We start from the raw sequence: 10,791 nt of genomic DNA on the forward strand, positions 1-10,791 counted from the left end.
AGAGGTAAAGGGGACGTTCGAGGGACTGAATTAAAGCACATTATATTCCATGCTTTTGTAATTATGTCAAAATGAATTCTGATGTTATGTATAACTGAAAAGAATAAAAATTAAAAATAATTCCTGAAAGTACAATGTTAAAATACTAGTAGATTTCAAAAGATGGCAACTTAGTTTTCCCAAGTGTCTAAAAAGTTTGCAGTGCTCTTATTCTTCTGCAGTTAGAATGTTTAAAATTCACTATGGAATTACTTCTAGAAAATATGAGTACATTTGCCAAATATATCCTGTCATAGATGACCAAGCATTTGGAAATGCAAGACAGTGACCCTAGTTTTTAACAAAAGTCATATAGGGGTCTTACTGAGATAAAATATTACTTAACAGAGCTCATTGCAATTTTCATAGTGCTCTCATTAATTGGTGGGAGTAAAAATATATTCTATGCAAGAAAAAAATACTTAAATGCTATTTAAGGAAACTATGAGATGTACTGTGCATTCTCCACAATCAGTACTTTTTTTCTTTCTTGCCGTGACACTGGTCATTAATCTTTGCAAGCAGCCAAGTAGAAATCTAAGGTGTCACCCATGCATAGCATCATATTCACAGACTACTAGAAGCACATTTTAAAGTTCAGCTTGGTGAATCACTGAGCAACTTACTGTCTTTATAGGAAGTTTACTTTGATCCATATCTGTCAAACTGGCAATGATCAGGGATCTTTACTGAATTACTTTTAGAGACATCATCATTTTTCAAAGCAAGTAAACACCCAAACATATTTTGATTGCAGTTGGTAACACCTCCAGGAACATCAAATGTGCACAGAAATGGCATTCTAAGTGTGATCAGTTTGGCAAGTCAAGATTCAACTGTGTATGTGTGTGTGTGTATCAGTTTCACTTCCTATTTAGGGTGTTCACTTGGCACCTTCAGTCTATGAAGGTCTCAAAGAATCACATCAAATCAATGATGCCCAGAGTAGGCAAACAAAACTCACTCCAGGTTAGAGATGAAAGTTGCAGAAGAATTCCCTCAGGAACATATAGCTTTATGGGTCTCAATTACCATGAAAAATAAAAAGAAAAGATTTGGAAAGCCTAGACATAAACTCGATTTCACTTCTAACTAGCTGTGTGACCTTGGACTAAGAACATGACCTTTTACAATGTAATTTTATTCAACTAGAAAATAATAACACGGCTTGCTCTACCTAACACACCAAATTCCTATAAAAGTTCAAATGAAATTATGCATATGAATGTGACATTCAGATTTTAAATGCTATGCAAGAGTAGACTTGATTATCAGGCTGCTCTGTTTTGGCCTCTTCACCTCCCCAGTGTCACCTTCCTTTATTCGTTCAGGATAAGACAGACTATTTAAAACTCACTTCTAAGCTAGTCCACCTCCTCCTCCAGACTCTGGAGACTGACTCTCTGTCATGGATGCACTTCACAGTTGGTCTTGCCCTGGGGATTGCCCTGGGATCTGCAAGGTGATACTCTTTCAAAGGGGGTCCACAGTCTCTGTGGAGGGGGTAACTTTCTCTCCATTCCCAAGCTATAGCTATACATACAACTAACTCAGGCTGTTGCAGACGATGATCAAGAAGGATGGGCACAATGGAGATGAGGTACAGCCCGGTGGCAGAGGGAATGAGAGAACTTTTGAAACTACACTGGGTTCCTCAGTACTCCTGGGTAAATCACACAAATACCTACTCAGAACTTTCTTTCATGTCTGGACATCCACAGACTCATTAGATTCTGTCCTCCTCTCCTTCCCTTTCCCTTCTTCTAACCTACAAATCTCAAATCCTCTGTAGCTCCTTGTCATGCATCCCAAGGAAGGCTCTGAGTCTCTGTATAAACTATCCACCAATTAGAATAGGTATTAAGGTAAAATAATGTCATTCTCATCCAGTTTTGTGCCCTTAGCAAATTATTCTAATTTGAAATATATTTCTTAAGCAGTGTGGATGCTTATGATGTTTTGATTGTTTGTTATGCTATAATTATTAAGTCTTATGTGCGGATCTCATCTGCAAAAATAAGTGGCAAACTCATCCTACTCAAAAATATTGATGCAAAAACACTTGAGTAAAATCTTACCAAGCAAAAATTCTCAGTATGTTGGAAACATGACACCTGATTTCAAGATATACTATAGCGATACAGAAACTAAAACCACATGGTCCTATAACAAAAACAGATACAGAGAACAATGGAACAGAAGAGATCCCCAAAATAAACCCACACATCTACAAGCCAACTGTTTCTCAAGGAAGCCACAAAAATATCACAACAGGAAAGCACTGTATCTTCAATAAATGGTGCTGGGAACCTGCATATCTACATGTAGAAGACTGAGATTTACTCCATTTCTCAACCAACAACAACAACAAAAAAAATCAACCCCAAATGGATCAAAGACCTAAGTAAGACCTGAAACTGTGAAATACTAGAAGAAAACATGGAAAACACTGTAAGACATTGGTATAGGCAATGATATTTGGGGCTATGAAAAGCCCAAAAATGAAAAACAAAAAAAAGATAAATTAGATTTTATCAAACTCAAAAGCATCTATACAATAAAGGAAAAAATGAACAACAAAAAGAAAACATATAGAATGGGAGAAAATATTTACAAACTATCCACCTAACACAGGATTAATATTCATAACATAAAATGAGTTAAAAACTTAACAAAAACATAAAATCCAATTTTTTAAAATAAACAAATTCATTAATTAGCTAATTCTCAAAAGAATAAATCTAAATGGTCAACAAATACATAAAAATGATTAATTTTTATTGATCATTGGGGGAATGAAAATTAAAACCACAATGTGAGACCATCTTACTTTCATAAGAATGTTTATTACCAAAATATGAAAAAATAAAAAAAAAGAACAAGAAAATGCTAGTGAGGATGTAGAGAAGAAGGATTTCTCATACACTTATTGAGAAAGTAAATTATTACACATATTGTGGAGAAGAGTGTGGAGGTACCACCAAAACTCAAAGTAGATCTGTCATATAATGAAGCTATCATGCTTCTGGTATATGTGCAAAGGTAATGAAATCAGCATACCACAGTGATAACTGCATGTCCCTGCTTACTGTGGCATTGTTCACAGTAGCTAAGATACATAACCAACCTAGGTGCCCATCAACAGAAGAATAGACAAAATGTGGTATGTATACACTATGGCTATTTTTCAGCTATAAGAATGAAATACTGTCATTTGCAGAGAAATATTTGGAACTACAGAATATTATGTAAATTGAGATAAACCATATGCAGAAATGCCTCATTTTCTCTCCTATGTGGAGGCTAAAAATTGTGAACTTGAATGTAGAAGTTGGGAAGGGGATAAGGGAGAATAGAATTGATCAGTGCACACTGCATTCATGTACTGAAATATCACATAAACTCCATTGATGTTTATAATTAATACAAGTAATCAGAAATAAATATTTTTAAAAATCAGCATCATGTTAGGAATAAATCTTCTGGTTTATTCCTAAAAATCAAGGATGAGTCAATATTAGAAAATATAAGAGTATCATTCTTGTGCTAATAGAGCTAATGAAAATGTTATGTTATTGTCTTCACAAATGATGGAAAGTAAACAAATTTGAAAATTTGAAAATTTCAGACTCATTCTTCATTTGAATCACTTAATGATATAGAAAAAAGGCAATTTAAAATTATTCATATATTGTCATGTAATTTTATATACAAGTATAATTACATATTAAATATGAATATATTTTAAAAATACCAGATGAGTTTCCATCAAAAATAGAAAAATATATCAAAAGCACCCACTACACATTTTAACTGTTTAACATTGTACTGCAGGTACAAGCCAAAATCATCAAAAATGAAAAATCAGTTAGAAATATCTAGCTTCAGAAGCCATACCTATAACCTAGCAAAGATAAGAATACATTGAGAATTCATTCTAGAAAACAAAATAACATAGTATGGAAATTATAAAATTAATATCTAAAATCCCATATACTTCATCAAATATTTAGGAGTAAACTTAATAAGAAATATGTAAATCTTAGAATAAGGAAAAAAAATAAACACAGTTAAAACTCAAAAGAGTAATTGAACAAATGTGAACATCAAATTCTCTTGGACAGAAAGCTGAAGCCACATCCTTTATACAAAGAAAATTAATAAATCTCACTTAAATCCAAAAAAATACTAATAGATCTTCATTTTGATAGTGAAACTTATTCTAAACCTTATTTGTAAAAAAAAAAAAGCAAGACTATTTTTTAAATGAAGAATAAAGAATAAGAAAACTAACCTAATCAGATCTTAAAACACATTATACAGACTCAAACAATGAGAAGTTTCCACTGGCATGTCACTAAACTTACCAAAAAATAGAAGACAATTTTAAAAAATCAGAAGTAGAAACAAGTATATATGAATTTATCATATAATGATATGGTCATTGCAGACCACTTGGGTTAGATTGAATTTTCCCTCTTCCCCACCAAAAATGAGAATAAATGACTACAAAGAGGATACAATTATATTCACACTTCTCATCTACATGAAGAAAGAATCCTATAGAACAAAGATTTAAATACAAAACTTATGTTTATAAGAACACATAGTGAGTGGCATGATAGCTTTAGGAGTTCTGCAGACCTGCTTCCCAGTGAACTGGTGAAAATTGCTTTGAAGAAAGTTAAAACTCTCGCAATGATCCTAAGAACATACGGCATATGACAAATATTTATTCAGCATAACCAACTCTGCAATACCTGGAGAACAACACCAGACACTTTGCACTACAATAAGGAAATCACTTTTCTAAATACGAAAATAATCCAGCTGATCACCAAATAATCAAACAAAAAATAACAGTAGTCTGGAGAGAGGGAGAGAGAAGACTTATTTCCAACGTAAAAGTTAAGGGACATGCAAAGACACAGGAAAGTATGCCTCTTTTACTGTAAAATGAACAACAAATTGACAACAGGAACTAAAGTCATCAGAGGTTGGAATTAACAGGCAAAAACTTCAAAGAAGCTATTACAAATCTTGACAAAAAAATACAGGAAATCACAATTTGAAAAAGTAAAAGGATGCATCATATTGCATCAATACCGAAAATCAATACAGACAGATTATGAAAAAAAAATGAACCAAAGAAAATTCCAGAGTAAAAAAGTGCAACGATTGAAATAATTAAATTCACTAGAAGGGCTCAACAGCAGATGTGAACTGGAATAAGAATAGCAAACGTGAAGATAGATTGATACAGGCTACACATTCCAAATAACAAAAAAAATAATGGAAGAAAATAATCAGAATCTCAGGGAACTGAGAGACACAAGGGGACATATCCAAACACGTATAACGGGAGGAAAAGAGCGAGAATAAAGCAAGAAAAAGATGCAAAGGAATAGTGGCTGAACTTCCTGATAAAATGATAAACATGACTCTACATACCAAGAATCTTAGTAAATTGAGGCAAGGTAAATTCAGAGATTCCCAAAGAATATGCTTCAATAAAACCAATAAAAGCCAGAGACAAGGAAAAGAAAATCCCAAAAACATCAAAAAGCAAATGAATTGTCACCTTCCTATAAGGGAACCCCAAGAAGAGCATCAGCTGACTTATCAGAAACAACAGAAACCAGAAGGCAGTGAGAATACATATTTGGAGACTAAAACAATAACAATAGCAACAACAACAATGAAACTTGGCAATCAAGTATAAATGTCTTCCATTAGTGAAAGCAAAATAAAATAAAAGTATTCCCAGATTAATGCACTAAGAAAATTTGTTAGTAGATCCACTTTCCAAGAAACACCAAAGGAGGTTCTTTTTGAAAGAAATTCAAATAGCTCAAATCTACTTTAACAAAAATAAATTAAAAATATAAACAGTGCAGAAATGTAGTTGTGTGATTATAAAAACCAGAAAGAAGAAATATTTCTTTTTCATTTTTCTCTTAATATAAAAAAAATGTCTAATTTATTTTTAGACCTATACCATATGGAAATGTAATATATTTGCCAGGAGAACTACAAAGGAGATGAGCAGAAGAAAAGGAATTCAAATCCATAAAAACCAATGATGAGAACCAGAAATAATAAGTAAAAAGTTAAATGTAACAAAAGCTATAAATATAAACTTACTCTCTTTTCTTCTCTGAGCTTCTTTGAAAGGTATAAAATTACATAAGTAATCATGATCTCACAGGAAATTAACTCCAATGAGATATAAAAAGATGAATGGTTATTAAATAGCTCTGTTCTTTTTATCCTGTTATAGTTTTGATGTTACAATTATTACCTCTACAAATGTTACAATCCCAACAATATGTTGCTGTAATCACTAACGAAATTAACATATCATAATAAAAATATTCACTTTATTCAAAAGACAGGTGTAAAGAATAATATGAACCAGATAGAAAGTCAACACGAAAATGGAAGACATAAATCCAACTTTGTAAATTATGACATTAAATATGAATGGATTAAACAATCCAATAAACAGGGAGAAATGTTCATATTGGATATAAACACAAGATCAAACTATAGATTGCCCACCAGAGATGACCATCAGATTCAAAGATTCCAATAGGTTGGAAGTAAAAGGATAAAAAAAAAATTGTGTGTGTGTGTGTGTGTGTGTGTGTGTGTGTGTACGAACATGTATACAAATATGTGTATCTTGAAAAACTTGATCACAAGAAAGAGTGGCTACACTAATGTCAAACCAAAAATGTTCCTAGAGATAACGGGGCATTTTATGATTTAAAAAATGGATCAGTTCATCAAAAATTATAAATGAATGTGCCTAAAATCAGAACACCATAACATCAGAAGCAAAACTGCAAGAAATGGAGAAATACTTCACTAAAATAATTTCAGACTTGTTTTCCAAACTTTAACAGTGCTTAGCAACAACTAGGCAGAAGGTCAACAAGGCAGTAAAAGGAGTAAACACTGCAGACCACCTAGATGTAGTAGAGGTGTAGAATGCTTCACCCAACAACAGAATAAAATGTGTTTCACGTATACTAGGAATAGTCACCAAGATACACAAGCAAATCTTAGTCAAATAAAAGTAATGGATATAACACAAGGCCTTGTTCTGTAATCATAATAGAAATGTTAGAAAACAATAACAGAAAAAAAAATTCACAAATATGTGAAAACTAAGCCACATATTTCTTATTTATTTATTATTCTAATTTGTTATATATAAAAGCAGAATGCATTATAGTTCACAGTACACATATAGAGCACAATTTTTCATATCTCTGGTTATATACATTATTTGTGTCTTATTCATGTGCTTAGGGTAATGATGTCCACTTCAGTCCACTGTGTTTCATACCCCTATACTCCCTCCTTTCCCCTCCCACACCTTTGTTCTATCTAAAGTTTGTCCAATCATCCCTTGATCTCCCTCCCAACCCCACCATGAATCAGCCTCCTATATCAGAGAAAAAATTTGGCATTTGATTTTTGGTGATTGGCTAACTTCACTTAGCATTATATTCACCAACTCCATCCATTTACCTGCAAATGCCATGACTTTATTCTCTTTTATTGCTGAGTAATTTTCCAGTGTGTGTGTGTGTATAAAACACATTTTCTTTATTCATTCATTTACTGAAGGGCATCTAGGTTAGCTCCACAGTTTAGCTATTGTGAATGGTGCTGCTGTAAACATTGATGTGGCTGTGTCCCTGTAGTATGCTAAGTTCTTTGTGTATACACTGAGGAGTTGGATAGCTGGATCAAATGGTGGTTCCATTCCCAGATTTCCAAGGAATCTCCATACTGCTTTCCATATTGGCTACACCAATTTGCAGTCCCCCTAGCAACGTATGAGTGTACCTTTTTCTCCACATCCTTGCTAAAACTTATTGTTATTTGTCTTCATAATAGCTGCCATTCTGACTGGAGTGAGATGAAATCTTAATTAGTTTTGATTTGCATTTCTCTTATTGCTACAGATGTTGAACATTTTTTCATATATTTGTTGATTAATTATATATCCTATTCTGAGAAGTGTCTGTTCAGTTCGTTGACCCATTTATTGATTGGATTATTTGAGTGTTTTGTTTTGTTCCGTTTTGGTGTTTAGTTCTTTGAGTTCTTTATATACATTAGAGATCAGTGCTTTATCTGATGTGCAAGTGGTTAAAATTCATTCCCAAGACGTAAACTTTCTATTCTGCCTCACGGATTGTTTTTTTTTTTTTTTTTTTTTGCTGAAAAGAAGATTTTATTTTAAATACATTCCATTTATTAATCCTTAATCTTAATTCTTGCACTACGGGAGTCTTATTAAGGAAGTAAGGGCCTAATCCAATATGATGGAGATTAGGGCCTTCTTTTTATTCTATTAGATGCAGGGTCTCTGGTTGAATTCCTAGGTTCTTAATGCACTTTGAGTTGAGTTTTGTACTAGAGATAGGGGTTTAATCTCATTTTGTTGCATATGGATTTCCAGTATACCCAGCATCATTTGTTGAAGCAGATATCTTTTCTCCAATGTATGTTTTTGGCACCTTCGTCTAATATAAGATAATTGCAATTATATGGATTAGTCTCTGTGTCTTCTCTTCTGTACCACTAGTCTACCAGTCTGTTTTGGTACCAATACCATGCTGTTTTTGTTACTATTGCTCCATAGTATAGTTTAAGGTCTCATATAGTGATGCCATGCACTTCACTCTTCTTCCTAAGGATTGCTCTAGCTATTTTGGGTCTTTTATTTTTTCAGATGAATTTCATGATTGATTTTTCTATTTCTATGAGGAATGTCATTGGGTTTTTGATCAGAATTGCATTAAACTTGTGTAATCATTTAGGTAGTATGGTCATTTTAACAATATTAATTTTGCCTACCCAAGTACAAGGTAGATCTTTCCATCTTCTAAGGTCTTCTTTAATTTCTTTCTTTAGGGTTCTGTGGTATTTATTGTAGAGTTCTTACAAGTTGATTCCAAAATCATTTATTTATTTATTTATTTATTTTTGATGCTATTGTAAATGGGGTAGTTTTCCTCATTTCCCTTTCAGAGGATTTGTCACTGATATACAGAAATGCCTTTGATTTATAGGTGTTGATTTTATATGTTGCTACTTTGTTGAATTCATTTACTAGTTCTAAAAGATTTATGGTAGAACTTTTTGGATCTTCTAGGTATAGAATCATATCATCTGCAAGTAGTGCTAATCTGAGTTGTTCTTATCCTATCTGTACACAGATAGGATTACACAATTAATTAATTAATGAGTAATTTATTTCATCTGTGTAATTGCTCTGGCCAGTGTTTAACAAAAACTGTGTTAAATAGAAGTGATGAAAGAGGGCATCCCTGTCTTGTTCCAGTTTCTACAAGAGATGCTTTCAATTTTTTCTCCATTTAGAATGATGTTGGCCTAGGGCTTAGCATAGATAGCTTTTACAATGTTGAGATATGTTCCTGTTATCCCTGGTTTTTCTAGTGCTTTGAACATGAAGCGGTGCTGTATTTTGTCAAGTGTTTTTCTGCATTTATTGAGATGATCATATGATTCTCATCTTTAAGTCTATTGATGTGACGAATTACATTTATTGATTTCCAATGTTGAACCAAACTTGCATCAGTGGAATGAACCCCATTTGATCATGGTGCACTATCTGTTTGATATGTTTTTGTATTCGATTTGCCAGAATTTTATTGAGAATTTTTGCATCCAAGTTAATTACAGATATTGATCTGAAATTTTCTTTCTTTGATGTGTCTTTGCCTGGTTTTGGATTCAGGGTGATATTGGCCTCATAGAATGAGTTTGAAAGAGCTCCCTCTTTTTCTATTTCCTGAAATAAATTGGAGAGTATTGGTATTAGTTCTTCTTTATAGGCCTTGTAGAACTCAGCTGTGTATCCATCCTATCCTGGGCTTCTCTTGGTTGGTAGGCTTCTGATGGTGTCTTCTAATTCATGGCTTGAAATTGATCTGTTTAAATTGTGTATATCATCCTGATTCAATTTGGGCAAATCATATGACTCTAGAAATTTGTCAGTGCCTTTAATATTTTCTGTTTTATTGGAGTACAAGGTTTTAAATAATTTCTAATTATCTTCTGTATATCTGTAGTGTCCTTTGTGATATTTCCTTTTTCATCACATATGTTAGTATTGTGAGTTTTCTCTGACCTTCTATTTGTTAGCATTGCTAAGAGTTTGTTAATTTTATTTATTTTTTCACAGAACCAATTTTTTGCTTTTTCAATTTTTTCAATTGTTTTGTTTATTTCAATTTCATTTATTTCAGCTCTGATTTTAACTATTCTCTGTCTTTACTGCTATTGGTGTTGATTTGTTCTTCTTTTTCTATGGCTTTGAGATGTAATGTTAAGTCATTTATTTGTTGGCTTTTTCTTCTTTTAAGAAATGAACTCCTTGCAGTAGACTTTCCCGTTAATATTGCCTTAATAGTGTCCCAGAGATTTTGATATATTGTATCTGTGTTCTCATTCACCTCTAAGAATTTTTTAATCTCCTCCTTGATGTATTTGCAACCCATTTTTCATTTAGTAGCATATTATTTAGCCTCCAGATCTTGGAATAGCTTTTATTTTTTATTTTATCATTGATTTCTAATTTCATTCCATTATGATCTGATAGAATGCAGGGTAGTATCTCTACTTTTTTATGTTTGCTAAGAGTTGCTTTGTGGCATAATATATGGTCTATTTTAGAAAAGGATCCGTGTGCTGCTGAGAAAAAAAGTA

This window comes from Callospermophilus lateralis, unplaced genomic scaffold (assembly GCF_048772815.1).
Source record: "Callospermophilus lateralis isolate mCalLat2 unplaced genomic scaffold, mCalLat2.hap1 Scaffold_177, whole genome shotgun sequence".
NCBI lineage: Eukaryota > Metazoa > Chordata > Mammalia > Rodentia > Sciuridae > Callospermophilus > Callospermophilus lateralis.